The sequence below is a fragment of the Eurosta solidaginis genome, chromosome 2, assembly GCF_040869045.1.
Source record: "Eurosta solidaginis isolate ZX-2024a chromosome 2, ASM4086904v1, whole genome shotgun sequence".
NCBI lineage: Eukaryota > Metazoa > Arthropoda > Insecta > Diptera > Tephritidae > Eurosta > Eurosta solidaginis.
The window spans coordinates 157,829,556-157,854,537 of NC_090320.1; the positions used below are offsets into that span (position 1 = coordinate 157,829,556).

The following is a 24,982-nucleotide window of genomic DNA, read 5'->3' on the forward strand; positions in this document are numbered from 1 at the left end:
GAAACAGAGAGTTGTCAAAATTATAAACTTATAGAATCTGGTGTAATATTTTCAAGTGAACTATATTCAAAAAACAATTTAAGTCGAAGAGATGCTCTTACTATCCAAAAGAATATTTCGAATATATGCAAAAGCTTAGTTAATAAAATTAAAAACAGTCTTAAAAATGAGATTGATTTTACCTTTACTAAAAAATGTGCGAAGTTTTTGAATTATGCTCTGATCCATTGCAACAAGTAAACACTGAATTTAATTTTGTAAGTATATTCAGAAAAAAAATTTGTTTCACACTTTTTCTGAGCATACTATAAACAATGAAATTGTGCCACGTATTCGATTTGGAAATCCTCCTTTGGCTGAATGTAATTCAAACGCATATATTATGCCATTACGATTTCAATTTAAAAAAAATTTCGAATTAAATTCTATTTATCGAGAGACATTAGAAAACATAAAATTCTTACAAAATCAAACGCAATATTCAAATTTTGTAAATGGATCTATTTTTAAGTCAAAGGAGCAAAGAATTGGTAAAGGGAAAATAATTATCCCATATTTTCTTTACTCTGATGATTTCGAAACAAACAACCCTTTAGGAAGTCATACAGCAAAAGACTCCATATGCGCATTCTATTATTCTTTTCCGACTATGCCGCAATATTTGTTGTCTAGTTTAGAATTTATTTTCGTTGCCGCATTTGTCAAATCTTGTTATGTGAAAGATTTTGGATGTAACTTAGCATTGTACGGCCTTATTGAAGAAATTCGATTTTTGGAAGAAACGGGGTTAAAAATAAATGCTGACGGAAATACCTATCATGTTTTTTTACATTGGGACTTGTTCTAGGGGATAACTTAGGCCCCTATTATGAGCATTATTCGATCTTCGATCTTCGCTGGCTATCGAACATCGAAAATCGAATTTGAAATTGGTGTTATGACAACTCATCTCTGTCGAAATTTTCGTTGTGTATCTAATTTTCAAGCGAATAGAAATTTGTATCGATGCTGTATCGAATAGAAAAAGAATTGTTTAAAATGTAAGTTTTTTTTATTTATGTTCTACTTTTTTACTACCTACTAGTAATTTTAAACTATTTGAATTAATTTTATATAGGTCCAAGGTCGTGAGTACAAAGCAACAGTTTGAAAGACTGGTTTCAATTATGATACAAAATCCCCATATAGCAAAGGAACTTGCACATTATAGAAATGCAACTTTGCTTGATGCAGCTCAGCCTCCTCGTAATTCAATTTTATTCATCTTTCACAAATAAAATTTTCCAAGACATTCAACACCTTTGATAGCACCACAGACACAGTCGGCTGGGCAAGTCCGAGAGCATTTTCGTTTCCAACGCTCAGTTGGAGAACTGTTGCCAAAATTAAAAAATATTAGGAATAGACTCGGCTCTTGTGCATTCCTGCAGCAGTTCATCTGTACTGGACAACAAGTCCATGAACGCTTCTTTGGACAGTCTGAAATTTTGAATAAATCTATAAACAAAACTTATAATTTCAACAATTTAACAACTTATTTAGAAAGCTACACTTACGTGGTGGAATTCACTTCCAAAGGATTTGAAACATCTTACCCGTCTCCTACTTCTGGCTAGCTCCAGTAAGCTTTCCTCTTCATCTGACGAATCATCAAACCACAATTCCGTTGTAGTCATACTTTTATTTTTAATATTTGCATTTAATGACTAGTTCTGCTTTTGTTTATTTATTCTATTTTATTTGACAGAGTATTGGAAATGTGCTATTGTGAACTTTTGAATTTATCGAAATTCACAATAATGCTTGCCTTCATCGAACGCGCGTCGTAATACCGAATGAAAATTCGTTCGATCAGCTCTTTCGACCACAGTCGAAGATCGAATTTGTCTCATAATAGGGGCCTTAGGCTTGAAAACAATAGTTGGCTTTTGTAAATAATTTCGAATAGAAAGATTTTGTCGTCTTTGCAGAAGAGGAAAAGTATATTTACAAAAAGATGTCATAGAAGAGAACGATTGTATTAGAAATACTCAAAATTATTCAGAAGATCTTAAATTAAACAATTACAGGGTCACAGGAATAATTGAAAGCAGCATATTTAATGATATCAGCACTTTTCATGTAACTTATAATTTCAGCGTAGATATAATGCATGACATTTTTGAAGGAGTTTGTCGTTATGAATTATCTCAATCACTCGTATACTTTATAAAGAAAAAGTACTTTTCTCTAGAGTTTTTAAATACACGCAAACAGAATTTTATGTACGGGGAAACGGAAATAGGTAATTTTTCAGGCCCTTTACAAATGCACAGTCTTCTTAACTTCAACTTAAAAATGTCTGCAAGTGAAGCTCGAACTTTCACGCATTTTCTACCACTAATTATAGGAGACAAAGTGCCACGAAATGATGAAGTATGGAAGCTTGTCACGCTATTAATTAAAATCATAGATATTTGTCTATATACATCGTTCACTGAAAATGACATTGAGCTTCTTACAGATACGATATCCCGTCACCACAATCTTTATTTAAAGACATTTGGACCACTCAAGCCAAAACATCACTTATTGGTTCACTATGGAACAGCAATAAAGGCTTCTGGACCTTTAAAGTATATTTGGTGTTTAAGATTTGAAGCGAAACATAAGGACTTGAAAAAATATACGTCAGTTAGTTATTCTCCCAAAAATATTTGTTATTCATTGGCAGTTAAAACTTCTTATCAGTTCTCTAATTTTATTTTAAAATTTAACGAGCTAAGGCCATCTTTAATTCATAACGCACATAAAAAACAAGTCAGTGAGGATACCACACATACAACTGAATTTTTCTTGCAGTCATATAACTTAGCAATAGAAAATTTCACTTTGGTTAACTCAGTGACATTCAAGGGAAGTGTATATAAAAAGCAGTTTTATCTCTCAAGATTATCGCAAAATTTAAAATTGTTCAAAATCGAAGGACATTTAATTGATAAACAAAATCAATTGTTTATAGTTTCTTCCAAAATCGAATTGAGCAATTTTGATGAACATTACCAATCCTTTGTTGTTGGAATTAATACCAAGGAAATGTGTTTTAATAAAATTGAATTCTTCACTAGTCTTCTTATGCATATATACAGTATGACAGACGGTTTAGTTTATCCAATAAATAAAATTTTGTAACTATTTCAATTTGGTGTTTGGCTAAAAATATCTGAAGCGAGCAATTTTTTTTATAGTCCTACTTTAACAATAAAAGTTACTAGTGTTGTAGATTTTGGACTGCAAAATCAGATTCTAAAGTATTTTTTGGAAAAAAAGTTATTATTATATAAGATATTGATTAATCAATATTTAAAATCCAAATATTTTAAAGCTAATTATTTAACTTTTTATTTAATGTGATTATTGTTTATTGATTACACCAAATATACAACATTAGTAACATTTATTATTAAAGTACCACTATCAAAAAAAAGCGGCTTACTTCAGATATTTTTAGCCGTCTTTAATTTATTGTTAAAAAAAGTAAACTGAATAAATAACATATGCTTTTAGTATAAATGATCTACAATAATACGAGTACATTTTTATGTACAAACGAACACAATTCTGTAAAATGAAGTTTTTTACGTACTTAAATTTTATTTACTAATTATGGTTCAAAAAAGGACTGACTTTGTAAAGCACTTTCTATGTACTATATATACATATGTAAAAACACTTTGTAAAAATGAATTTTTTTTTATGTAGATATTGATGAGACAGGATTATAAATTTTTATTTAATGTGATATCCACATGTGTGGATGTTCAAGCCATAGATTTCCCTCCGTACTTATAATTTACATATATGAAATAAATAATTACAAAAATGTATTTAAAACTGTATTTTTATTTGCTGAAATAAAAAATAATAGAGTTTACTCTGTCAACAAAACTGTGTTTTCTATTAAACCAACAGTAATTTTGTAGTTGGGTCAACAGATTGAACAATTACTTTTGACATAAATATGTGGCAAAACAACATTCGCATCGGTTATTAACGAACAGAAATATAAGGTAAAAGAACAACATCCATTGTTATTAATAATAGATACCTTATTAAATTAACAGAATGGGGAACAGTTAATTTGACGGAGATTTTTTAAGTTCAACAGCAAATCTAAACGTATTTTCAACAGATGAGCATTTGTTGGTTTAACGGATTTATCCTTTGGATGTGATTTACCTGTGAAATCTGTTGTTTTGACCTGTAATCCGCTTGATTCTACTGTATTTTTTTTCTGAGTGTATGGGTATCAAACGAAAGGTGTTACTGAGCATTTTAAGAGGGAGTGGGCATTAGGTCTATAGGTGGACGCCTTTTCGAGATATCGTCATTAGGGTGGGCCAGGGATGACTCTAGAATGTTTGTACGATATGGGTATCAAACGGAAGGTGTTATTGAGCATTTTAAGAGGGAGTGAGCATTAGGTCTATACGTGGACGCCTTTTCGAGATATCGCCATTAGGGTGGGCCAGGGGTGACTCTAGAATGTGTTTGTACGATATGGATATCAAATTAAAGGTATTAATGAGGGTTTTAAAAGCGAGTGGCCCTTAGATATATATGTGACGGCGTTTTCGCGATATCGACAAAAATGTGGACCAGGTGATCCAGAAAATCATCTGTCGGGTTCTTCTACTTAATATGGTAGGTGTCACACCCATTTTACAAAGTTTTTTCCAAAGTTATATTTTGCGTCAATAAACCAATCCAATTACCATGTTTCATCCCTTTTTTCGTATTTGGTATAGAATTATGGCATTTTTTTCATTTTCGTAATTTTCGATATCGGTAAAGTGGGCGTGGTTATGGTCGGATTTCGGCCATTTTTTATACCAAGATAAAGTGAGTTCAGATAAGTACGTGGACTAAGTTTAGTAAAGATATATCGGTTTTTGCTCAAGTTATTGTGTTAACGGCCGAGCGGAAGGACAGACGGTGGACTGTGTATAAAAACTGGGCGTGGCTTCCACCGATTTCGCCCATTTTCACAGAAAACAGTTACCGTCATAGAATCTATGCCCCTACCAAATTTAAGAAGGACTGGTAAATTTTTGTTCGACTTATGGCATTAAAAGTATTCTAGACAAACTAAATGAAAATGGGCGGAGCCAGGCCCATTTTGAAATTTTCTTTTATTTTTCTATTTTGTTGCATCATATCATTACTTGAGTTGAATTTTGACTTAATTTACTTACATGCAGTAAAGATATTAAATTTTTTGTTAAAATTTGAATTAAAAAAAAAATTTTTTTAAAAAGTGGGCCTGTTCTACATCCAATTTTGCTAATTTTATTTAGGACATATATAGTAATAGTAGTAACCTTCCTGCCAAATTTCATCATGATATCTTCAACGACTGCCAAATTAGAGCTTGCAAAACTTTTAAATTATCTTCTTGTAAAAGTGGGCGGTGCCACGCCAATTGTCCAAAATCTTACTAATTTTCTATTCTGCTATTCTGTTAACGGACAGACGGACGAACGGACGGACGGACATGGCTCAATCAAATTTTTTTTCGATATTGATGATTTTGATATATGGAAGTCTATATCTATATCGATTCCTTTATACCTGTACAACCAACCGTTATCCAATCAAAGTTAATATACTATGTGAGCTCTGCTCAACTGAGTATAAAAACAAGTAAGGAAGGCTAAGTTCGGGTGTAACCGAACATTACATACTCAGTTGAGAGCTGTGGAGACAAAGAAAAGGAAATCACCATGTTGTAAAAGGAACCTAGGGTAACCCTGGAATGTGTTTGTATGACATATGTATCAAATGGAAGGTATTAAAGAGTATTTTAAGAGGAAGTGTGCCATTGATCTATAGATGGACGCCATTTAGGGATATCGCCATAAAGGTGGACCAGGCCTGACTCGAGAATTTGTTTGTACGATATGGGTATCAAATGAAATGTGTTAATGATAATTTTAGTGGGCCTAAGTTCTATAGGTGGACGCCTTTTCGAGATATCGCCATAAAGGTGGACCAGGGGTGACACTAGAATTTGTTTGTACGATATGGGTATCAAATGAAAGGTGTTAATGAGTATTTTAAAAGGGAGTGGGCATAAGTTCTATAGGTGGACGCATTTCGGAATATCGTTATAAAAGTGGACCTGGGTTGACTCTAGAACGCGTTTGTACAATATGGGTGTCAAACGAAAAGTGTAATAAGTGTTTTAAAAGGGAGTGGGCCTTTGTTCTATGGGTGGACGCCTTTTCGGGATATCGCCATAAACGTGGACCAGGGGTTACTCTAGAATGCGTTTGTACAATATGGGTATCAAATGAAAGGTGTTAATGAGCATTTTAAAAGGGCTGGGCCTTAGTTCTATAGGTGGACGCCTTTTCGAGATATCGACATAAAGGTGGACCAGGGGTGACTCTAGAATTTGTTTATACGATATGGGTATCAAATGAAAGGTGTTAATGAGTATTTTAAAAGGGAGTGGGCCTTAGTACTATAGGTGGATGCCTTTTCGAGATATCGCCATAAAGGTGGGCCAGGGGTGACTCTAGAATTTTTTTGTACGATATGGGTATCAAATGAAAGGCGTTAATAAGTATTTTAAAAAGGCGTGGGCCTTAGTTCTATAGGTGGACGCCTTTTCGAGATATCGACATGAAGGTGGACCAGGGGTGACTCTAGAATTTGTTTGTATGTGTTTGTACAATATGGGTATCAAATTAAAGGTATTAATGAGGGTTTTAAAAGGGAGTGGCCCTTAATTGTATATGTGAAGGCGTTTTCGAGATATCTACCAAAGTATGGACCAGGGTGATCCAGAACATCATCTGTCGGGTACCGCTAATTTATTTATATATGTAATACCACGTACAGTATTCCTTCCAAGATTCCAAGGGCTTTTGATTTCGCCCTGAAAAACTTTTTCATTTTCTTCTACTTAATATGGTAGGAGTCACACCCATTTTACCAAGCTTTTTTCTAAAGTTATATTTTGCGTCAATAGACCAATACAATTACCATGTTTCATTCCTTTTTTCGTATTTGGTATATAGTTATGGCATTTTTTTTTTCATTTTTCGTAATTTTCGATATCGAAAAAGTGGGCGTGGTCATAGTCGGATTTCGGCCATTTTTTACACCAATACAAAGTGAGTTCAGATAAGTACGTGAACTGAGTTTAGTAAAGATATATCGATTTTGGCTCAAGTTATCGTGTTAACGGCCGAGCGGAAGGACAGACGGTCGACTGTGTAGAAAAACTGGGCGTGGCTTCAACCGATTTCGCCCTTTTTCACAGAAAACAGTTATCGTCCTAGGAGCTAAGCCTTTACCAAATTTCACAAGGATTGGTTAATTTTTGTTCGACTTATGGCATTAAAAGCATCCTAGACAAATTAAATGAAAAAGGGCGGAGCCACGCCCATTTTGAAATTTTATTTTATTTTTGTATTTTGTTGCACCATATCATTACTGGAGTTGAATGTTGGCGTGGTCGTTCTCCGATTTTGCTAATTTTTATTAAGCAGACATAAAGTAATAAGAGTAACGTTCCTGCCAAATTTCATCATGATATCTTCAATGACTGCCAAATTACAGCTTGCAAAACTTCTAAATTACCTTCAATTAAAAGTGGGCGGTGCCACGCCCATTGTCCAAAATTTTACTAGTTTTCTATTATGCGTCATAAGCTCAACTCACCTACCAAGTTTCATCGCTTAATGCGTATTTGGTAATGAATTATCGCACTTTTTCGATTTTTCGAAATTTTCGATATCGAAAAAGTGGGCGTGGTTATTGTCCGATATCGTTCATTTTAAATAGCGATCTGAGATGAGTGCCCAGGAACCTACATACCGAATTTCATTAAGATACCTCAAAATTTACTCAAGTTATCGTGTTAACGGACAGACGGACGGACGGACGGACGGACATGGCTCAATGGCATTTTTTTTCGATACTGATGATTTTGATATATAAGTCTATATCTATCTCGATTCCTTTATATCTGTACAACCAACCGTTATGCAATCAAAGTTAATATACTCTGTGAGCTCTGCTCAACTGAGTATAATAAATAAAACAATATCGTTTCTTTTATTACTACACAATCAACAAAATTTTCAGCAACAAGAAATTTTGTGGCATATGTAGCACAATGTGCATCTCGTTTAAATGCTAATATATCGACTTCAAATACTCCATATGTTGCCTCCTTTTTAAATATTCTAGGAGTTCAATAATTTTTTAAATGAAAATGATATTCCATCTGTTCTGTAAGTAATTGTTGTATAAAACTTTCACAAAGTCTTTGTAAATCAAATGCCCAATTATTGTTATTCCTCAATTGCTTTCTGATGCAATTCCTTCGCACTTGTTCACTCAACCCTCGATTTAAAAAAGGAGACAAAATTCCAGTTCCTTCAGAAGTAAGGCAATCCACAATAATAACAATAATAACATCATCATCAATGCTGTCATATTTAAGGAGCCCAAATGGTTGTAATCATGTGAGAACATGTTTTATTGAAATACAAGACAAACAAGTAAGGAAGGTTAAGTTCGGGTGTAACCGAACATTACATACTCAGTTGAGAGCTATGGTGACAACATAAGGGAAAATAACCATGTAGGAAAATGAACCGAGGGAAACCCTGGAATGTGTTTGTATGACATGTGTATCAAATGAAAGGCATTGAAGAGTATTTTATGAGGGAGTGGGCCATAGTTCTATAGGTGGACGCCATTTAGGGATATCGCCATAAAGATGGATCAGGGTAGACTCTAGAATTTCTTTGTACGATATGCGTATCAAATGAAAGGTGTTAAGGAGTATTTTAAAAGGGAGTAATCCTTAGTTCCATAGGTGGATGCCGTTTCGAGATATCTCCATAAAGGTGGACCAGGGGTGACCCTAGAATTTGTTTGTACAATATGGGTATCAAAAAAAAAAAGGTGCTAATGAGTATTTTAAAAGGGAGTGATCCTTTGTTCCATAGGTGGACGCCGTTTCGAGATATCGCCATAAAGGTGGACCCGGAGTGACCCTAAAATTTGTTTGTACGATATGGGTATCAAATTAAAGGTATTAATGAGGGTTTTAAAAGGGAGTGGTGGTAGTTGTATAGGTGGTCGCCTTTTCGAGATATCGCCATAAAGGTGGACCAGGGGTGACTCTAGAATATGTTTGTACGATATGGGTATCAAATGAAAGGTGTTAATGAGTATTTTAAAAGGGCGTGGGGCTTAGTTCTATAGGTGGACGCCTTTTCAAGATATCGCCATAAAGGTGGACCAGGGGTGACTCTAGAATGAGTTTGTACGATATTGGTATCAAATTAAAGGTATTAATGAGAGTTTTAAAAGGGAGTGGTGGTAGTTGTATATGTGAAGGCGTTATCCAGATATCGACCAAAATATGGACCAGGGTGACTCAGAACATCATCTGTTGGATAACACTAATTTATTTATATATGTAATACCTGTCAAGATTTCAAGGGTTTTTTATTTCGCCCTGCAGAACTTTTTCATTTTCTTCTACTTAATATGGTAGGTGTCACAACTATTTTACAAAGTTTTTTCTAAAGTTATATTTCGCGTCAATAAACCAATCCAGTTACCACGTTTTATCCCTTTTTTCGTATTTGGTATAGAATTATGGCATTTTTTTCATTTTTCGTAATTTTCGATATCGAAAAAGTGGGCGTGGTCATAGTCGGATTTCGTTCATTTTTTATACCAAGATAAAATGCTTTCAGATAAGTACGTGAACTAAGTTCAGTAAAGATATGTCGATTTTTGCTGTAGTTATCGTGTTAACGGCCATGCGGAAGGACAGACGGTGGACTGTGTATAAAAACTGGGTGTGGCTTCAACCGATTTGGCCCATTTTCACAGAAAACAGTTATCCTAATAAAATCTATGCCCCTACCAAATTTCAAAAGGATTGGTAAATTTTAGTTCGACTTATGGCATTAAAAGTATCCTAGACAAATTAAATGAAAAAGGGCGGAGCCACGCCCATTTTAAAATTTTCTTTTATTTTTGTATTTTGTTGCACCATATCATTACTGGAGTTGAATGTTGACATAATTTACTTATAAACTGTAAAGATATTTAATTTTTTGTTAAACATTTTTTTTTAAAAGAGGGCGTGGTCCTTCTCCGATTTTGCAAATTTTTGTTAAGCGTACATATAGTAATAGGGGTAACGTTCCTGCCAAATTTCATCATGATATCTTCAACGACTGCCAAATTACAGCTTGAAAAATTTGTAAATTACCTTCTTATAAAAGTGGGCGGTGCCACACCCATTGTCCAAAATTTTACTAATTTTCTATTCTGCGTCATAAGTTCAACTCACCTACCATCGGTTTATCTGTCTTTGGTAATGAATTATTGTACTTTTTCTGTTTTTCGAAATTTTCGATATCGAAAAATTGGGCGTGGTTATAGTCCGATATCGTTCATTTTAAATAGCGATCTGAGATGAGTGCTCAGGAACCTACATACCAAATTTCATCAAGATACCTCAAAATTTACTCAAGTTATCGTGTTAACGGACGAACTGAGTATAAAAAAATCATAAGTTCAATATTAAGATAACCTGTAGTTAATTATGAAATTCTCACATGCATATATATATATATGGACCAGCATCAGCATGTGCACACAAACTTACAATAAAACAAACATAGGTGGCGGCATGGTCACACAAATGTTCAATATTCATATTTATAAAATATAATTTATGTGTATGCTCTCATTTTTAAGGAGCCCAAATGGAAAATCATGAGTTCAATATTAAGATAACCTTTAGTTAACAATCTGCCCCTGATCGGGCGCCCGACAGGCCCGTTTTGCAGACGAGAAAAAAGTAGGCGGTACTTCAAGTGCCCATCGACTCTTTTTGTAGACGAGAAAAAAGGGGGTTAGGGGTTGGGAAGCAGTCGCTCCATTAGAAATCTATGGGACTCTTTAAAACGGCTCGGGTGAAGTCTATGACTCATTAGAAATATGAGGGGACATTTACAAATTTGCTACGGCAAAGCTCTGCTAAAAGCAAAAGACTCTAAGCTTTTTCTTATAGATCGGCCAGAACAGAAACAAAAAGCTCTAAGCTTAAGAACCTGTGCGCCTAAAAGTAGGCAACGAAATTGTGTTTGCTGTATATATATGTGTGTCGGTGTGTATATACTTTTCCTTTCACCGTTTTCCTTTCACCATTTGGTCTAGAGCTGGTATTTACATACTACTTGGCGGCTGTTCAAATACGTATTTAACAGCGACATAGAGAAAATGTACCCCCAAATATGGGTTAATGAAAATCAAAAAAAATTTCAGCGAATCGTAATTCGCAACTGCCCCAAGGATCCAATTAAGCTTTATGAATTAAAACATTAATAAAAACAGTAACATTTGGAGTACCACAAATTACTCTAAATCGTTGGATAGCATTTATGCAGAAATACAAAAAAATTAACGATATCCGCATACCGCGATGGGTTCATTTTACTACAAAGGACATCGTCGAAATACATGGATTAAGCGATGCTTCGGAAAAAGCATATGCCGCCACTGTTTTCGTGAGGGTTCAGACAGAGGATCGACTATTCACCAATCTGTTAATTGCAAAGGACAAGAGTAGCCCCGGTCAAAACTATATCATTGCCACGTCTGGAACTCTGCGGCGCATTCCTACTTGCAGGAATTATAGAGTCGGCCATTGAAAATATGAAACTTTCTAATATTAAATTCACCCTATGGACAGATTCGACTATCGTGCTGGCTTGGATCCGAAAGCCACCATGTTCACGGTCAACCTTCGTAGCACACCCAATAACAAAAATTGTGGATAAATTGGGAAGTAAAGTATGGCGGCACGTAGACTCAGCGTCAAATCCGGCAGATTTGGCGAGCAGAGGACTTCTCGCTCCGGACCTAATCCACAATTCTATGTGGTGGCAGGGACCTTCTTGGTTACAAGAAGACAAGGAAAATTGGCCAACACAAGAAGAAGATTATGACATGAATATTGCGGAAAAGAGGGTAAAGATTCACGCAGCATCTGTTAACAATAATTCTAACATCCTTGATAGGTTCTCTGACTTTTCAAGGTTTTTGCGGGTTATAGCATACATTCTTAGGTTTTTCCAAACAACACATCCGAAAACTAAAGCTTTTTTCAAAAGGCACTCTCATTTAGTAACACCTGATGAAATAAAATCAACGACAGAACGATTGATAGAAATATGCCAAAGACAATACTATCAAGAGCACTACGCAAATTTGAAGTCAGTGAAATTAATTCATGGGAAGAGTGAGATTTTACCCTTAAACCCATTTATTGATACTGAAGGTATAATCAGAACTGGAGGGCGGGTCGACGCATCCCAAGAATGTCGTACAATGAGCGTCACCCCAGGCGTCAGGCGGGGCTCTCGGAAAAACGTTCACTTGTCGGAGCTTCGTGATCTTTACAATCCGAGTTTAAGGCATTTCTGCTTGAAGCAAGGGACGGAACATTTAATAAATATAGCTATCACACTTTAGAATGGCTTTTTATACCGCCAAGCGCTCCTCACATGGGAGGTTTGTGGGAAGCTGGGGTAAAAGTTTTAAGACCCACTTTAAAAAGATCGCGACCGATCATAAATATACTCTTGAAGAGTTTACGACCCTCTTATGTCAAATTGAGGCCTGCCTCAACTCTAGGCCTAACAGTCCTTCATCCAATGATACCTCCGACCTGGAGCCGCTTACTCCAGGCCACTTTCTCGTAGGTGGACATCTTTTAGCTCCACCTGAACTCGATTGTAGTGAAAACCCTGCCTCAATTGTAAACCGATGGCAAAAGATGAAAGCCCTTCATCAAACAATCTGTAAGGGATGGAAATCGGACTATCTCACCGAAATCCAAAAGCGATATAAGTGGAAACATCCACAGGCCAACTTAAACCCCGGGACCTAGCCTTCATAAAGGAGGATAACCTCCAACCGAACGACCCAGCTCTCGTTCCCCCGAACGAGGTCAACAAACCCTAACGCAGATTCATTATCTGCCACAGAATCCGCAATTAAATTAGCAGTTACATCCCCCACATATCATATGAACTAAACGTCCAAATTTAAAAGTACATATTTTCGATTAAAAAATGTATGGATCGTCGGGAAGAAAATGCGCCCTATGTATTCTATTGTCAAAGTACTAATCAATGAATTACTTTCTATCAAGATGAATATAGTTTTCTGCAAAATAAATCAAATTCATGATAGGATCTACATAATTTTTAGCTTTTCGTCAATTAAAGTTCATTATAAAGTTGTTGTACACGTTGTAAAGATGTAAAAGTGTAAAATAAATGTTTAAGAAACACAAAGCTGTACTTTGGGCATGTAATACTTACTTAGTTACTTAATTGGCGCTTAACCGCCTAAGCGGTTATGGCCGTCCAACAAGGCGCGCTAGTCGCTCCTTCGCTCCGCCAACCGGCGCCAATTGGTCACACCATGGGAGTTTAAATCGTTTTCCTCCTGGTCCTTCCAACAGAGTGGGGGCTGCCCTCTACCTCTGCTTCCGTAGGCGGGTTCCGATAGAAACACTTTCTTGGCGGGAGCATCATCTTTCATTCGCATAACATGGCCTAGCCAGCGCAGCCTCTGCGTTATAATTCGCTAGACTATGTTGAAAAAGCCTTAATAACACATAAAAAGCCTTAATAACACATAAAAACAATATTCTCAACTCCTATTAAAGTTTGCAGAGGAAAAAGGAGATCCTACTACATACTACTTTGATAAAATAGGACTTGATTTCTTGTGACTATAGGATTTTCTGTGCAGAAAAGAAATCCAATCAAATGTCATCAATTAATCATCAATTTGATATCAAAAGCACCCTATGCAGCAATTATAAAAACGCTGCGTACACATCGACAAAATATAAACGTTTTGCCTCTAACATTGCGCACATTTGGTGCCTTATCACGTTTAAACCCGAAAAACAACAAGTACATCATGCAATTCGACGCGCTCTCGATAGTCAAGACTCTGTAGAAGTTGAAGCGGCCATATATGCAAGTGGACAATTTGCAGCTCAATCACGCTCATTCGCCATTAGCATGTGCACCAAAATATCAGATATGATGAATCTTTACAAATACCAGTACCAATGAAATTAAAACTCATACCTGTGTTTAGGTACATGCATCACGATTCAAATACAGCTACTTTAGTAAGAGATCTATGTCTTATAGCGTTTTCTTTTCTGGCTAAAGTGTTACGATTTTTATACGCCGCGCAAGGGTTGTTGTTCTATTCTAAAAAACATATTTCGTTCTTTTGTGAAAATTGTTGCCTGCTCGCAACGCAAAAGCGTTACACTTTTACCCTGTATAAAATGGCGGTGTGGCAGTGCAACTATGTGAAACTCTCAATCCGCTCTTAAGTTCCATATACTCTGTTAAAATGAGTGCACAAATCACCTACCCAGATTGCGCATTCACGAGTTCAAAATTGCTTCGTTCTGCGCATATACGTCACAGTTGAAAGAAAGAGAGAAAAAAGAGCTAAAGGATATGACGTAAGAATTTCCCATAACAAGAGCTGATCTAATGTTTACATGCGCAATGCGCAATCTTCTTGTGTGATTTGTGATATGAATGAATATGGTTAGTTGAAATGTTCTTTATATGCACTATAAATTTTGACAATTTTCTGGAGTAGGAGTAACTCTATTAAGGCGTTACCATTTACTTAGGCAACAATTTATTTCAGAAAAGAAAACGCTATTAATTTATTACCTAAATATCCAGCAGAAAATATTGTTTTTAGCTATATTGGATTCACTAACACAGCTCTCGGCACGTACACTCACTGGTGTACCAGATCAAGTTAATTTGTTGCTTGACTTTTTGCAAGATAAACGTAAAGTTGTGCGTGTACAAGTATTGAGATCCCTCACCCAATTAGCAGATCCACGATGCGTACATACTTGGCCAAAAAAGGCGATGCACGAACTAATTGTAAAAGCGCAAGAGCGCAAAGATTCGCGTGAACAGTATTTATATTTAAATATTTTACTTAAATTATGCGATTGTCCTTAGACTTGTCATGTTCTGCTACATGAACAACAGGAATCAGTGCAAGATTTATGTCTTACATGCATTTATTTGGATGACTATGCAACTGCAAGTCAAGCTATGTCAATTATAGCAGCGCTTATGGCCTACGTGGAAGGTGACAAAGAGACTACGGCTGTAATAATGTAAATCGTAAATTGACACATGGAAGGTTCAATATTTTGCATGGTTGGCGATAAGGAAAATGAGCGCGATCTACAAAAAATTTTATGTTGCGGTGTTAAAATTGCTAGTTTCAATCCTGAATTTGGCACAGATTTTGTGAATATGCTAGCAGATTTGATAACTGAGGAAATATAATATCCACCGCGTAATGCCGAAATGTTGTGCGATGCTTTGGATGCACTTGATTCACATTTTCAATTGCGTAAATTTGCAATCGCCCCTACAGAAGCACTAACCGACATTAAAGTAATGGATATCGACTTTGAGGTGCAACCATCAACATCAGCGCAAGAAGCTCTGAGTGGTACTATTAGAGTTGTGAGTGCAACTAAAACACGAATTGAGGAGGAAGGAGCTGGGACAGTTAATTCACAAATGGATAATCCAGTACTAATGCGCTTAATCTTTATACTACACAAATTGAATGCTATTATGGATGCTGGTGAAAAAGGTTTAAATATTCAAAAATAAAATATTTGCTCGCTTTGGGAGTCAGATAGTAATTGTCTTTATTAAAAGAAATTCTTTCCCTTTCATACATAATTTCTTAACCTATACATTCATAATTATTCTAATTCTTACGAACTAAAAATATGTAGATTTGCATAAATGGTATGCATATATGTAGATTTGTATTAATGGTATGCATATATGTAGATTTGTATTAATGGTATGCATATATGTAGATTTGTATTAATGGTATGCAAAGTCAACAGATTGATATTTATATGAACCATGTAAAGTGTTTGTATGTGAATATTTGGGTAATTCACATTAACAAAGTAAACAATGTAAATTAGTTGTGTGTAAATATTTTGGTGACAAACTAACATTGACGATCGGCAAGTGTATTGACCGGGGTGAGTGACTGAGCAAAAAATAGTAAGGTGTGAACTGATAAGAGTTTCATATTCGGCATTCCATTGATGTTGGCTTACCGCTGTGTTGGGTCAATGTAATTTATGTCGCATAATATTGTAATATGATTATGCTATGACTGCATGTGGTCGGTTCACAAAAATGCATTGTCATAGAAGTTCATGATGGGTAATACCGCAAATGTATTGCATAGGTGGGCATGACGCATAATGCTACACCATCCGTCTTAGCAAAATAGGCTTATATAATTGTGTGCACAATTGTGTAAGAATCTTTGTTTGAGTTTTGAATGTTTTGGTAACTTGATAGGAAAGTGAAAGTGTTTGTGTACTTTGTTTCTAATATGCTGACCTTGATACTTTTATTATTTTTACATTTTATTTAATTTTTTTTCTTAACATGTTTTGTACAAATTTTTTTCAAAGTCTTAGATTTAACTATTTTTTTTTTTTGTTTATTTTACTTCTTTTCCATATTTTACTTATTATACATATTTTACTTATTTTACACAGACGGATTTAAAATGTGTCGACCCACCTAAAATACGCTTGTTTCTAGAAGGTTTTATTAAATAACCGAGTAAATTGGAATTCTTATTTTACGATTATTTTCTTTAAATTATCAAAAGGTGTTTCAAATGTGTTTAAGCCTATTCTTATGAATTATTAATTTCTTATCTTTATTGTTCCTATTACTAGTTTCTTCTCTATGTGGTATTAAAGTAAAATTGTTATGTTTCTCAATTTTCTTTACCTTATATCTTCCTTTATATTTACTGTCTAGCTTATGGCTAGCTTCTTCTCTAACTAATACTAGATTACCTATTTTTATTTTCTTACTGGTGCTACTTTTATCATAATTAACTTTTTGTTTTTCTTTAGCTTCTTTCACTAAAATTCTAGCTCTTTGTTGTGCTATTTGAATTCTATATTTAACTTCCTTATCATATGCTTCGTGATTATACACTAGGCTTATTTTATTCTCATCTAGGAATTCGTATGTCGATGGATTTTTCGCAAATATAAGCTCGTAAGGGCAATACCCGTGTACGGTCGATGGGGTCGTGTTGTAGCAGTACGTGAAATACTTGAGGTATTCATCCCAATCATTTTTCTCACTGGATATGTATGAACGTACATATTCGTTGAACGTTCTATGACTGCGTTCTACGGTGCCCAAAGTTTGATGATGGTATGGTGTTGAGGTTTTATGCTCAATTTTTAACAGTTTGCATAGTTCTTCGAATAAGCAATATTTGTATTCGGTTCCCATGTCTGTTAGGATTGTTTTCATGCAACCATATATCAGAATGAAGTGCTAGAGTACAGCTTTAGCAACTGTTATCGCGTGTTTGCTCGGGAATGGACTTGCTACCAAATATTTGGTGAGATCGCATATGATGGTCACTGCGTATTCGTTTCCATTTATCGATGTCGGTAATGGTCCGACCTTATTTATCTGTACTATATCAAAATCCTTCGGAGGTGTCTCTGTTATTGTCATTGGCTCTTTTATATGCTTATTTATTTTGTTTTTCTGACAGTGGATGCAGTTATTTACGTATTTTTTTATGTCACCTCGAATATTTTTCCAGCTATAGCTTTGTTTGATTTTCTTTATCATGCGATTTATTCCTGGTTGGCCACCACTAATAGGATCGTCATGATATTTCTGCATAATTTCTTTAATTTTCTCGGGATTAGTCACGTACATAACCTCTGGGGTTAGTGAAATTGTTAGTTTTTTGAGAACCCTATTTCCTATTTCAATAAATTTGCCTACTCGAGTATAATTACTTTTAAACAATTTGTCCCCTAAGGACAACTGTAATTTTTCAAGTCCTAAATTGGCGGCTTCTTTTTCAAGCCTGATAAATAATTGTCCTAAGTCAATTTTTTCATCTACAATTTGGTTGCTTGTATTCATAGTGTTACAAATTTTTTTCCCTTTTTGAAATATAATTTCGGAAAATTGAAAATGAGTGTGACATGTCTTATTACTTCAAATTTATTTAGCGCTTCATATATTTTGGGTTTCTCTGTGTGACTTTCTTCAGTTTTTACATTATTTTTAATATCTTTAGCTGCTGATCTAGTTGTGACTTTCATTTTTTTGCATGCTTCCACTGACATTTCTTTCAAATTTGTAATGTTAATGCGAAACAATGCGTCCGCTACATGATTTTCTTTACCTGCAATGTATTCCACTTCGAAATCGTATTCTTTTAACCCTACTCTACTCTTGTTAACTTAGATGAAGGGCTCTTCATCGAGAAAAGGTATGTTAAAGGACGATGGCGGTTTTTATTAGGAATTTTCTGCCATAAACATATAGTCTGAAAAAGGTTATGGCCCAATGGATTGCTGCTAATTCTTTTTCTATTGTAGCTTTGTTTGATTCACCTTTTGTGAATGATCTAGAAGCATAAGCAATTGGTAATTGTTTGCCATCGTGTTCTTGGCTGAGGACCGCTCCGCAAGCATACCCACTAGCGTCTGTTGTTATGCAGAATTCTTTATTGAAGTCGGAGTATTGCAAAAGTTGTGAGCTGATTAATGCTTCCTTTAAGTAGACAAAAGCTTTTTGACATTCTTTTGTCCAGTCGAAGGAAACATTCTTTTTGCAAAGCCTAGTTAATTTTCTTGAGTACTCTGCGAAATTCGGTACAAATCCTCTGTAATAGTTGCAGAACGCTACGAACCTTTTAACTTCATCTGCTGTTTTTGGTGTTGGGTAGTTTTGAACCGTTTCAAATTTTCTTGGGTCAGGTAGTATTCCCTTGCTTGTGCATTTATGTCCTAAATAAGTTACTTCTTCACTGAAAAATAGGCATTTATCTGGATGTAATTTTAAATTGTATTTCCTACAAGTCGAGAAAACATCTTTTAAAATTTTCAGCATGTGTTTTTCTGAACACCCAAGTACAACTATATCATCCATATAGAGAAATGCTTGGGATGGTTTGAGGCCCGCAAATGCTAGTGTCATCATTCTTTGGAATGAACTTGGTGCTACTTTTAATACATAGGGTAGTCGTTTGACATAAGGTATAGGCATGAAAAATATTTTGCTCTTCCAAGTTGTTCTAAAATATCATCGATTCTTGGAAGTGGGAATTTGTCCGCTGCTAGTTTTTTGTTTACTTGTCTGTAGTCAACTCCCAGTCTCCATCTCTTTTCTGTGTTGCCTGGTAGTGATTTTTTAGGTACGGTACTAGTAAAATTGGACTGTTGTATTCTGATATTGAAGGTTCTACAATGTCATCTTCAACCAATTTATTAACCTGTTTACTTATTTATCCTTTTTGTGTTTCGGGTAATCTATAGGTTTTTTATGTAGACTGGTGTGTCATCTTTCATGTGCAGTTTTTGTTTATAAAAATTATTAGTGGAAATTGGTTCTGTTTCTACTGCAAATATAGCTATGAATTCTGTGCATAATGAAGTTAATTGTGAATTGACAAATTTTGGGAAATTTTTGGTTAATCTTTTTAATTTGTCTGTGTCATTACTCTGTTTATTGTGTGTTTTTGTTATAATTAAATTAGAGTCATCTAAGTTTTCAGTATGTATTTTTTAATTTTGAATAGTTGTATTTTTATGTGTGGTGTTAATAATTCTGATGAAAGTTTGATCCTTATTTGTGATTGTGTTTGCTACAAAAATGCCTGAAGCCAGTTGTTGGTGGGGTATGAAGATGTATTTATTATCAGTGCTTACTGTTACCTGTCTAACGACTTCAAATCTAGCAGGGATTGTAATTGTGTTAGCAGTTAGGTAATTTGTTAGATACATTGTAATGGTTTGGGGAAAATCATATGGTCTAAGGATTAGTTTATCCTCTGTTGTGCCATAATCTAGAATACAATTATATTCCTTTATAAAATCCAAACCTATTATTCCATCGCACGGTATTGGAAAGTCGTCTTCTACGACGTGAAATTTATGATAAATTAGTAGGTCATCGCCTTTTAAATCAGCTTTGATTGTGCCTAATGTACTGAAAAATGCCCTTTAAGTCTGTTATTTTTTTTTTGTATTTATTTTTTCATGATTAGTTATTTGATTATTTTTAATTATGGAGATATCTGCTCCAGTGTCTACTAAAAAATTTGAAATTGAGTTATTTAAAGACGGTTTTGCAGATATATAGCTATTTAAGTATATATTCAGTACACATATTTTCCTATCTACTGATTTTGAAGTGGAGTTTCCTGGTTTTCCTGCTGATTACAGTTACGTACATTGCGCGTCTGATTGCGAGTTTGATTATAGGATCTATTTTGGTTTTGCAATCTTCCCTGAGGATTATTATTATTGTTAGTATTTGCTCTAAAATTATTGTTATATCTTGGCTGTGTTCTAAATCTCGGTAACCTCCATAGCTGTTAACTTGGCTCCTTAAGCTCCTTCCAATGACCTAGTTATCTTTTCTATTCTGCAGTATACTGGTTAGCAGTTTTGCTGCGCTGTTGGATATTTTGTAGTTTTGCTGTCAAAACCTCTACTGATTCGCCTTTTATTGCTGTTCTCAATTTTAGTTAAATTTGTTCAATAGTAATGTCGTTGCTAATAAAATTTCTTGCAGTGCCTTTTAGCTTGGTCGTTATCATGGTTATCGCTAAGGCTTCATGAGTATCCTTGATTTGGTCTAAGATATCAAGGGCATCTAAGAAACTATGCAAATTTTCAGGCTTGCCATCAAACTCTGGCAGCAATGATGAGGCAGTTTTTATAAATTCGACTACTGTTTGTGCCATTGTAACTTTTATGAGTGGTGTATGCAGTGGTTTATGTTCTTCCCCTGATGAAGTTTGACTCAAAGGAGGTGAAGGGGTACGGCTTCTTGACGGTTCGGTTAGAACGGAGTTAAAGTCAATTTGGAGATTTTCTTCTATCGTAGTTGGTATGGGAATTTCAATGTTATATCTTGCTAATGAAGATACTAATTTATCCCTTACTGTTGAAAAAATTTGGTGAGCTTTTTTTGGTGATCAATTCTTTTACAATATTTAGAGCTTCTAATATTATATTTAAATGTTTTGCTATCGTTTCTGTTTTTATGGTAATATTTTTGTTTATGCACTTGTATGATTTATCGGCTTTTAATTTTTCTTCTGTTAATTTATCATGGATTTCTTGCCATGTATTCATCTCTATTTGAAATTTCCTTTAAACCCTTTGTACATTATTTAATTTGTTTTTTATGTAATTTTTTATTAGAAATGCAATTGCGACAATCAAAAATGTAGTTACACAAACAAAAATAGTTAACCATTTATCAGAAGTTTCTTCTTTACTTTCTATACTCGCTTTTGGTTCATGCTTGACCAATGTATTTTCAAGGTTGTTTTCGTTATTTTCCTTACCAACTTCGTATCCTGCGATACCTATTAGTATACCATTTAATATGGTTTTCCACCATGCCATGTTTAAAAATTCTTAACGAAAATTTGTAAATTTTTTTTTATTAATTTATTTATTTATCAACCATCTTAATACGCTTTAATTCTAAAATTTATAATTTTGTATTTTTAAATATTTATTTTTCGTTTGGGAAGACCATTCGCAACATCCTAGGTTTTTCTTCTTCCCTTGTTGTAGGGTTTTTAACATCTTCTATTGTAGGTTCCCTAGTCATTCCTATTGTTTTCCAGAATGATTTTAGCCCTTTCAGTTGTTTTTCGTAGTCTACCTTTCCTTTATCTATAATTACTTTATCTTCCCATGCAATGGAATGTTCCCAGTATTTAGCTGGCATTCCAATTTGCTGAACCAATTCTTTAATTTTTAACAATGTTTAAAAAGATTCTTTTTTTTTCTTTAAGTCTTTACATATATATATATTTTTTGTTTTTAAAATCTCCTATTGTACAAAAAAAATCCTAGGCAAAAATATAAAGCAAGTTATTCTAAGTTTTAAATTATTTAAATATACTTAATATCCGCTGCCAGTTGTATTGCCCATTATGTCCTGTCTTATAATATTAGTTGCCTTGTTGCCGATTTATATTACACTTCTTTATGCTCGCCGGCATTCCCTTCAATTGTGATATTTGTTCATTCGAGCACCCGTCAATAACTCGTTTGTTTTGTCCATCATACTTTTTGCCTAAGCTTTATTAACATAATAATAATTGCCTTTTAAGGTGGGTTTGTTTTTCTTCAGTAGTATATTTTCCAAGCGGTTTTTTCTTCAAGCACACTTCTTGATATTGTGGAAGTACGTTTAGTAGATTTTCTATTTTTTAAACTGGGCAGGACCTTTCAGATCTTTAGCCAGATCTGTCAGGATATTTTCCTCCAGCAAGATCTTCAGCAGTTTTGCCAATTTCTGATCAAGCTGGCAGGATTTTCCTCCAACTAGACTGTTTAGCAGTTTTGCCAAATTAATCTAGTTTGGTAGGATCGCCATGAAAAAGGTTTAAATATTCAAAAATAAAATATTTGCTCACTTTTGGAGTCAGATAGTAATTGTCTTTATTAAAAGAAATTATTTCCCTTTTATACATAATTTCTTAACCTATACATTCATAATTATTCTAATACTTACGAACTAAAAATATGTAGATTTGCATAAATGGTATGCATATATGTAGATTTGTATTAATGGTATGCATATATGTAGATTTGTATTAATGGTAAGCAAAGTCAGCAGATTGATATTTATATGAACCATGTAAAATGTTTGTATGTGAATATTTGGGTAATTCACATTAACAAATTAAACAATGTAAATTAGTTGTGTGTAAATATTTTGGTGACAAACTAACATTGACGATCGACAAGTGTATTGACCGGGGTGAGTGACTGAGCAAAAAATAGTAAGGTGTGAACTGATAAGAGTTTCATATTCGGCATTCCACTGATGTTGGCTTACCGCTGTGTTGGGTCAATGTAATTTATGTCGCATAATATTGTAAAATGATTATGCTATGACTGCGTGTGGTCGGTTCACAAAAATGCATTAGCATAGAAGCCCATGATGCGTAATGCCGCAAATGTATTGCATAGGTGGGCGTGACGCATAATGATACACTGGTCCTAAACCAGATCAACCACATACCGTTGAAATACTGGCTTCTGTTGCATTACAATCAATGATTGGTTGTTTTATACCCAAAGAGATAATTGAGTATTTTGAGCGTTGCTGTAGCAAAATTAATTGTTGGAATCAATATCGCATAACAAGATCGGCTAGTCATTATGAACAATATTACTTCGCAGCGTATATATTCTCGAAAATTTCAAAATTTACTGTAGTTGATAAGCTGAATTTTTTCCTAATGGGCCTAGCGCAAATGATTAAAACTGAATGCATACTCAACTATAGCTGCCGGGCAACGCAAAATTTGCTTGATGGTTACCATAGCAACGTTTAGTTGTGTGCGTTTCGGGTGATTGTCGCTTGCCCGGCCACCACACAAGCAGAAAGCATCAAGCGCCATTTGTATTGAAAATTCGTAGCGTGCAGCCGTGAACATGTCATCGGATGACGATTTTTTATTGCTTGTAAATTTTGCGAATTTTCGTAAAAATTTTTCAACTTTCTTCTAAGAATTTTTTCGAGTATGCAGTTTGGTAGCTTATTCAATTTTAATATAATAAGATGCTAATCTTAAGCCACTAAGAAAATTACCTGATTTTTGGAAAATTTTTTTCCATCCGATCTTTGCATTCGTAGGTTTCACTGTAGTTGATAAGCTACATTTTTTCCTAATGGGCCTAGCGCAAATGAGTAAAGCTGAATGCATACTCAACTATAGCTGCCGCGCAACGCACAAATTTGCTTGATGGTTACCATAGCAACGGGTAGTTGTGTGCGTATCAGGCGATGTCGCGCTCACACGAATTTGTTGTCGGCTTCGCGTTGATGAAAATCAAAATTTTTAGATTTTTTCGCTTGACAGCTGGTCTATTTGATCGTGGCCGACGTGGTTGACAAGCATTGATGTGTTAGTTTTGTGAGAACGTGCAATGAGCAACTTTGCGGAAGAAAAAGATTTCACGTTGCGGTTTACTGAGACCTACGAATGCTTACCAGCATTGTGGAATATAAAGTGTGAAGCATATTCCAGCCGTGATGGAAAAAATAAGCAACATGATATTTTTTGATCTACAATTTTTTATTTTTTTTTTTATTTTCTTTCCGCCAAAACAATTGCAGTAACAAGCAATAAAAAATCGTCATCCGATGACATGTTTACGTCCGCATGCTACGAATTTTAAATACAAATGGCGCTTGATGCTTTCTACTTGTGTGGTAGCCGGGCAAACGACAATCACCCGATACGCACACAACTACCCGTTGCTATGGTAACCATCAAGCAAATTTTGTGCGTTGCCCGGCAGCTTTATATTGTAGGTTATGAACATATGCATGATAATTATGAAAAATGTGCCCCAGTACCATCCACTACCGTTGCTGCAGATACTACAGACACTCAACCCACAAATAAAACGTCTATAACACCACTTAAACAATTGCCATTGATGCAACGTTTAAAATCGGCAATCAATTTATCATTACAAGCACTTGCAAAAGTCTATCGTCGTTAGCATAAAGAAATCGGACGCTTTAGTGATATGTCCTATATATTACAATCAACTGATCGCTGCCCCTCGCCATCGCTTCGCGATGCACTCACTAATATATCCTGTCTACTGCTGAAAAAAAAATCAAATTGCCGTCCACTTGTCGATCACGTATGGTGCCTTGTTGGTCTGATAACTTTGGCACATTTGCATAAGGGACGTGCACAGCCAAATACGAAAACGAATGTTATAGAG

The 24,982-nt window shown here is 34.8% G+C and overlaps 1 pseudogene; it reads left to right on the forward strand.

Moving 5' to 3' along the window:
- Positions 1–2,148: 2,148 nt before the first annotated feature.
- LOC137241729 (integrator complex subunit 7-like) lies at positions 2,149–24,751 on the forward strand (annotated as a pseudogene).
- The last annotated feature ends 231 nt before the right edge of the window (positions 24,752–24,982 follow it).